General features: G+C 44.0%; 1 long non-coding RNA gene across 8 annotated transcripts; it reads left to right on the forward strand.

The window, feature by feature from the left end:
* Positions 1-277: 277 nt before the first annotated feature.
* LOC123112919 (uncharacterized) lies at positions 278-7752 on the forward strand. Of its 8 annotated transcripts, XR_006455790.1 has the most exons (9): positions 278-771; positions 3022-3131; positions 3438-3691; positions 3780-3941; positions 4066-4199; positions 5041-5305; positions 5417-5570; positions 5843-6479; positions 7329-7752. It is a non-coding gene; the product is annotated as an uncharacterized lncRNA (long non-coding RNA). The 8 variants fall into 8 exon arrangements; XR_006455791.1 differs by lacking the exon at positions 3022-3131 and having other exon boundaries at positions 279-771; positions 3765-3941; XR_006455792.1 differs by lacking the exon at positions 3022-3131 and having other exon boundaries at positions 280-771; positions 3785-3941.
* The last annotated feature ends 290 nt before the right edge of the window (positions 7753-8042 follow it).

Here is an 8042-nt window from a genome sequence, read left to right on the forward strand (position 1 = left end):
ACAGGGCACCCACGCAAAGGAGAGACACCTAGCATAGGAGTACGTACTCCTAGAAATACTAACCCATTTTCCTATATATATATATATATTATTCTGTTAGCATTTTTTTAGCAGTAACAGAATATTATTCTGTTTCCGTTCTTGTCGTAGGCCCAATCGGTATGCAAGAAAAACAAAAGAAAAAGCCCACGAACCCCCTGCACATGCCCCGCCCCCTCCTCCGCCGGGCTCCACCCCTTCCCCGCGCGCCTCCTTGCCGCCGGGCGCCGCCCCCTTCCTCGCGCGCCTCCTCGCCGCCGGGCGCTCCCCCCTCCAGAGCGCGCCTCCTCGCCGCCGGGCGCCACCCCCTTCCCCGCGCGCCTCCTCGCCGCCGGGCGCCGCCCCCTCCAGAGCGCTCCTCCTCGCCGCCGGGCGCCGCCCCCTCCAGAGCGCGCCTCCTCGCCGCCGGGCGCCGCTCCTCCTGCGCGCGCCTCCTCGCCATCGGGCACCGCCCCCTCCTCGCGCGCCTTTTCTCCGCCAGACGCCGACCCCACCCTGCTGTCGGGCGTCAGCCGTCGGGATCCAGCGCCCAACACCACCGTCTCCATGTGTTGTCCTGCTGTTTCGCGCGGGAGGTGTTGGCCTCCTGCACCCGCCGGATCCGGCCATCCCCTTCCGTTCACCTCCGCCGCCCGAGGCCGTTCACCACCGCCACCAGTTCCCGTCCAACACCGGCCCCTCAATCCGCGCGTCAACGACGCCCCTGTCAACCCACGCGAAGCTTCAAAAGAGGTACAGTTCAGAACTTGCAATGTCTCCAGGAATGTTAGTGATGAATTGTTTCAGTTTGAGTTCATATTGAATCACATGTGCCATCTTGCTATCTTTTGGAATCAATAAATTGCATGGAGATATCACAAAACAATTGTTAAACAGGATGACATGTATGTATCAGTAAAATGGCGTGATTTGTTCATACTGTGCGAAGTTCAAGAAAAAGAAAAAAGAAAGTTCAAGCAAAAACAAAACTCAGGGATTTCACTCTTGAACAAGAAAAAAAAGAAAAAAATTGTAAGTTTCATGTGTTGGGGGGGGGGGGGGGGGCAGGGCTGTTGTTGGTTGCCTGGGTCAGTTCATGTGCAACTATTGGAGGAGTTCAAAAGAAAATCAGAACTCATGTATTTCCACAAAATTCTGTAAGTTTCATGTGTGTGCTGCTACAAATATGAACTATTTTTCCAATCATACTAGTACTGATGCAATCACCTAAATAAGTTGAAGAAAAATTCTGTAAGTTTGGTGCGTGTCCTGCTACAGATCTAAACTTCTTGTCCAGTCATTCTAGTACTGATGAAGATCGAGTTGACTGAAATAATGTAGTCGATTCCTGAGACCCTTACTAGTCCTTCTATATATAGAAGTTGTGCCTGATAGCCATACATGACTTTTCTCTTTGTTTCCTACTTGTTTTGTAAAATTCTTTGAACTTATTTAGGTGGTATACTAGCACATATGCCCGTGCGTTGCAACGGGTGAATTTGAACTATGTTTAAAAAATTGGAACTATGTTGAACCACCCATTCTTCGCTATGGAGTACGTAAATGCTGGCTGTCATGAATCCGGATTGCCTGGATGACGAACTAGATTGTAGGAGAAGAGTCTCTAATGTCAAAAAGGATTCATCAACAGGGTTCTTCGAGAAGCGACTCATGGGACATGATAGCTCTTGCCAGAGGACGACAGTGTGATGTTCCTCCACCACCACGTTGAGAACTCACCCGGTGGCAAGCCAAACTCTTCATAGGTAGCAAGTCGGCTTGCTAATTTTATGGGCACTGCCGTCGCAGCTGAACAAGACCATATGAAGGAGGGGTTTGGACACGGGCACACGAAGAGGGGTTACTATTATAGTAGGTGCAATTACAGAAACAATTTAATCCATGCACATAAGATTTATGGACCCGGAAGATATTTACTACACCAAAAACATTGCATTGTCTGAAAATAGTTTGTACGCCTAAAAAAATGGCACTTCCGTTTTGAGACCTAAGGAAGACACAGCTCCGTTGTCTGGCCGCTTGAGTATGCAGCCAGCCCACCCTCGTTCGAACCTCGGCTCTAGCGCGTGGTGCTCATGGAGTTTTCTTCTATTAAAAAAAAAGCCAACACGAGGACGCCCAATTAAAATTACAGCAAATGTTTAATCCCACAAGTTAGGGCACGTCCTCATCTGGGACCTTCATACAGCTACACCACATGCAGGCTTCTACCATTTAATTACTTTACATCTACACATGATATGCATCTAGCCTAATTTATGGGTGTATTTGTCAAGTTAACAAATCATAGACTTGTCTTTGTAACGGAATCAATTTTTTCGACTGGAGCAAAGGAACAAATTATGTGTCAACAGGAAGCAGACTTATAAGTTTAGATTGAAGCAAATTTGAATTGCAGCGGAAATAACATCTGTTTCCAACAGATGAAAATTCGGTAGTTACTTTGTGAGTGAACCCACGTAATCAGCTGTTTCTATTTTGGAAGTGTGAGGTGGGTGGGAAGCAGCACCCCCATACGGCTAAATCCAATGATCCCTGGCTGCACTATTATAGCCTCTTTATTAACTCCCACAAATTATTTCAATTAAATTTAATATCCATGCATGGCCACAAGTTATACACCTGCGATTAAATGCCCATAATTCCCCATTTAATGTCATGCACCTCGAGGCCTTCTTTGTTTTCACTTTTTGTCCGTTGATTCCCGAGTTCGCTTATTGCCAGGTAACTCGAGACCGTATTTAAATTGGTAGAAATTGTTGTGAATATCTGAGGTGGGACTATTAAACTGTGGAAACTTTTGATGAAAAAGAAACTGTGAAAAGTTGTGTGTTTACTGTTTAGGATACTTTTAGGGGAAGCTCTCTATTGTAATCACATGCAGATGCTTAGCCCAGTTGGTGCCTGCAGTTCCAGCTGTACAAGAGATTGTAAGTTCAATTCCTCAGAAGGAAAATTTATTTTTTCCTCATTTTGCTGCAGGAGGCCCGCTTGCCCGCCTCATGGCCCATAAGTGGGCTGGAACCAATGCTTCGCTGAAGCAATTTCACGGGCCCAGGCGCAAAATTAGCACCCCCGGGAAGCCCAGCCACGTTGAGACTTCTGGCCCAGCTGACCTATGAAACGATTTTTAATGGACTGTGGGGATTTTCTTATAAATAGTACCACCTCGCTTATATATCTTAAATATAAAAAATCATCTAAGCGGGACGAAACTAAGAATATCACCTTGCTTTAATAGTAGGTATAGATATAGATTTGGACCTTTGCCTCGTCAGTACAACAACACACTCCATAGTCGGTCACGAGAAAAGCTGCGTGCAGGCCACCCAGTGCTCCGTCCTTGATCCGGCTCAGTTATCTCCCTCTCATCCTCTCTCTGCTGTGTGTGTGTGCAGGGAGTTGGAGGAGATAAAGCAGGGGATTGTTGATGTGCCTCCCTGATTGTTGCTCTCCTGTTGCTGGTGCCGAGCTCAGGGGGGTGGTCGCCGGCGGCGCCATTCTCGACCCAGCTTCCGCCCTGCACGCAGCCAGCCTTGGAGACCACCCGCCACCACGGCCGTCGTGGCCCACCCCCTACATCGACGGTGCTCAAGCGGCTCTTCTCACTGGCTCCTGCGACTCCCTCCTTCGCCATGGATACAACCATCATGTACTGCAGTGTTCCTTTTGCAAGTTCAATCAGTATCATAGCGCGAGTTCAGAAGTTTGATTTTGTGAAGAAGCATGCAAATTCTCAGTGCAGGTGTGGAGAACCAAAAAGTTCTAATAATGGTGAATCAGAAGTTCAAGTACAGTAATCCGAGGGCGTGGGGGCAACTGCTGATAGAGGCCGAGTCAAAGTGTCGTGACTGCTGATGCAGATCTTCAGCATGGACTTTGATGGAGATACTCCTCTGATGGTAATGCCCATCTGCATTTGAATTAACAAAAAAAGTTACATAATTTTGTTTACTCTATACTTGTAAGATCTCCAGTTCCACGGATATTTGTACTACTACACTTTGAACTGATGGAAAATTACAGAGTCCTACTTCCAGAAGATAGGAGTGAGATGCGATGGGACCTGACCAGATGCTGATGTTGGACTAGAAAATTTAGTGAAAAACTATTCTGTGCTGAAAGAACAGCTATGCTTTGTCGGACTAGCACACCACGAGGTAATGGAAAGCTCCAATGCCCACCTACAATATATTTTGTCCTGAGAAAAAATTACACAAGAGTGCTAGGATGTTCAAATAAAAATAGTACACATGTGTGGTGTCGTTTATATAATTTTGTAAAGAAGATCTATATGTGTAAGTTATCTGATAAAAGAAAGAAGAAAATCAACTTGCAAATCTAGGGAAACATGTGTACCTTGAGAAAAGTTCATAGAATAAATGCTAGGAGGTTCATTTCATGTTCGTTTAAGATGTCCTCAGTGCAAGTTGGACAGCCGGTAAGTTCTACTACTAGTCTACGCCAAGTGCCAAGTTCAGGGGCATTGCCCACTGATGGCAAGGACAACGAGCCAACGGCGTCGGATCATAGGTAGAAGGAGGTGTTTCTATGTTCCTATAGCACGAACAGGTGCTTGTTGTTATGCCTGATAATGATGCTGTACACAAATGGCTTATGGGATATCAGGATAACGTGCATACAAATGATTTTTGGTTAATATTTTGTATGATTTTGTATGATCCATTTGACAGAAAAGATTCTTGTTATTTGTGGAGCTTTATACAACACTTCTGTCATCATAGCTTATCCATGTTGGTAGTTCAGGTGCAAACACAAAATTAAGTTCATGCACATCTACAGGAAGGGCTCGCCTACAAATTAGAGTTCACTTCGTTAAAAAAAAGTAAATTTTACACACAACAAAACGTGCTTGAAAGTTCAATTACTACGAACTGAATCATTTCCTATTTACATATTTGAATCATGCAACTTCTCCAACTAGCTTATGTTGTTTCTGAAATTGCTCTAAATCATTTCTCAGTAATATTTTGTATGTAGCGATGGACTTGAAGGATTTCAGTCAATCAAGCTAGTTGTCGAAAAGGTAGTGTTCGCCGTCGACGGTGCTGCCATTTGAGTTTATGGCTCTGTCCATGGAGGCTGCCTGGAAGTTTCTCTGTTTCCATGTACGGTGTCGGTGTTCCATGACAGCGGCCGTGACACGTGATGTTCCTTGGTTAAGATTGGTTTACTTTGGGTCTCACATTAGGAGGACAGACACGGCGTGCATTCAGTCTCAGAACCTGAAACTAACCTGACTGAGGTGCCATTCAGTTTTCAGTGATAAGCTCCATTTATTTACTAGTAGTTTCACCTTATTTTTTGAATTAAAAAGAACAAAACTTAACTAGTTTGACCACTGTGTGACCGCCAGGCACAAGGAAGGAAGGGCCACCGTCCGAGGCGATGCGTACATATATACACCCAGGAGTCAGGACAGGACACAACATCCGACGCGGCGTATGTACTACACTGAGGACTCCCTCGTCACTGACAAAGACAAGAAAACCGGCAGCATCCTCAGCCAGGTCTGATACATATAGAGTCTTATATTATTTGATTGATACTACAGTACACGTAACCTCTGCCTATGTAGTATGTAAGACGAGATGACAAGCATCAACATGTAGTATATGTGAGTGAGAGGAACACAACTACTTCAGTACGGCTAGCTTAAGTGGTGTGAACTGAAAACCAAGCCTCAACATATCTGGTTCTTTCTTTTATGAGAGATGATTTCCTCCCGATTTCTAGAACTCACAGCCATATTTATAATATAGTGTTTGGTCATCCTTAGCAGGTAGGTGTGAACCACACAGACGCTTACAACCAAAGCTAGCCGACGGCGCATAAGCTACCTGCAAAAGAGAAGCCCTTCTTACATCGACACCATCTTAATTTTTATTCAGTTCAATTTCCAATTTTACTTCAGTTAATTCTTATTTTTAGTTTAGTCAGTTTCTTATTTTATTTTCCTTCAATTTCTAATTCTTTTTCAGTTCAGTTTCTAATTTTACTAAAGTTCATTTTCTAATTCCAAACAGTTTGTGTAAATTCCCATCGAGCAGGTGTGCACGGCGAGCGGCTACTGAACTTGTGCGGCTGCTGCTTTTGGATTGCCTAGGAAGCACATCATTATAGAAGGCAAAAATCTGTAACCTATATAATTCATGTGTGTTCTGACTTCTTGTTTCTCTAAAGCGGCCAAATCCCGGTGCACCTGGTAGCTCAAACTTACACCAGATGGCCAGTGACCAACTTCCCTGCCTCTACAAGCTCCTCGGGGATGACTTGGTGGTAGCTGGGATCCCCTAAAGCGGCCAAATCCCGGTGCACCTGGGCGCCGCTCGTGATCCCCTCTCCTTCAGCTCCACTTCGCGTCGTCGTCAGTCCACAGGAGTAGGGGCGGTGTGCCCATCAACAAAAAAGAACAGAAGGTATATGCTTGGAAACTTAAAATTCTGTACACATTTGGGAAACAGAAGTTATAGCTTCTTTCAAAGTTCAAAACGAAAAATATATTCAGTTCAACTTGCTCTAGCAAACCATCACCATAGAATGAAAATGTTGTTGCGTTGCCAGGTTTCCAATTGGTTCAACTACAAATAATTACATCCGTTCGACTACATATATTACACTAGTTCAACTGTGTGCGTCACACCAATTGACCTAAGTTTTACATATGTTATCACTTCAGAAAAAACTGTAGATTTTGATAATGCAAACTTAGTTCTTTTTTCTATTTCCTATAAGTTCAAGTGATCAATTGCTATAAGTTGGCGGTTGTTTACTCAGGCAGTTAAAAAAAGTGGTCATTGTTGTCTTTTTTTAAAGATGTTCGAGCCATTTTTGTAAAAAATAGCTGCCTATATTAAGACAAGAACTCCTTCCTCCATTGGTTGTCTCAGTTCATCTGGTTAAGCGTCTCAGTGCAACTATATTGACTATGCCTAGAACAGTAACATGGTGAATTGGTGATGGTTGTGTTTCATACATCCAAGCTATATGATGCTTGCAATGGAGTATTGTACAAAGCTCCCATTTGCATTGAATACCTGCTACCACCATGTATTTGTACTTATACAAACTTGTTGAAACAACTCTTTCCATCTCACTCATATTTCTAGTTTTTGCATGGGGCATCTTCTAGCATATGATTGAAACTCATTTCCCGTTTAGATAACTACTTATTAAAATGATGTATCAATCAGCATGCTAAATTTCAATTTCCCATTTTAAATAAGTTCAGATTTTGCTACATCTAAAGTGCACCTATGCTAATTCAGGTCATCGAAGCGGCCGCCAGCTCTCCCGCGTGATGCAGCAACTGATGTTGTTCTCTTTCTCATACATGCGCGTGTGCAGCAGCAACCATGACTCACTCACTCTCTCTCATTTGCGCATGCGACATCTCACTCATGTGTTGCAGCTCCTGGTTGGGCTCCTGGATCGGTGTCTATGTTGTGTGTGTGCAGTTCGACGTGATTTGGTTGGACAGGAAGGGAGAAGCAACAGGGAGAGTACGGGTTGGCTGATGATGGCTGATGACGAACCTGCTGCTGTCTTGCTCTATAATGGTCTCTGATCCAATGTATTTTAATTTCTCTGCGGTGTAGCTTGCTATAAAAGATGAAATATAAGAGTTCATTGTGCAAAAACTTGTGGGATCCATGTAAGGTGAACGAGAAAGTATAGTTAAAAAGTTTGATATTTTTTTATTGAGGAGGTAAATGTGGTTGGCGGCCTCTACAAACTAGTGGTTGGCTGCTCCCATCGGTAAATGTGATCAGGTTCAGCAGCTAGCTCTTCCTCGAGCAACCATTTAAAGAACTTTATTGTGTTCTTGTGGTGTTGATTGATTTTAGGATTAGTAAATTTGATAGCTAGCTTGCGTATGGGACCTGCAAGTTCAATATTGGCATTAGATTCAGTTCTTATTGTACAAATGTCCCGGTGTTCACATTTATTCGGGTAAAAGTTTATTTTAGTTCAGCTATAGA

The sequence above is a fragment of the Triticum aestivum genome, chromosome 5B, assembly GCF_018294505.1.
Source record: "Triticum aestivum cultivar Chinese Spring chromosome 5B, IWGSC CS RefSeq v2.1, whole genome shotgun sequence".
In the NCBI taxonomy this organism is placed as follows: Eukaryota; Viridiplantae; Streptophyta; class Magnoliopsida; order Poales; family Poaceae; genus Triticum; species Triticum aestivum.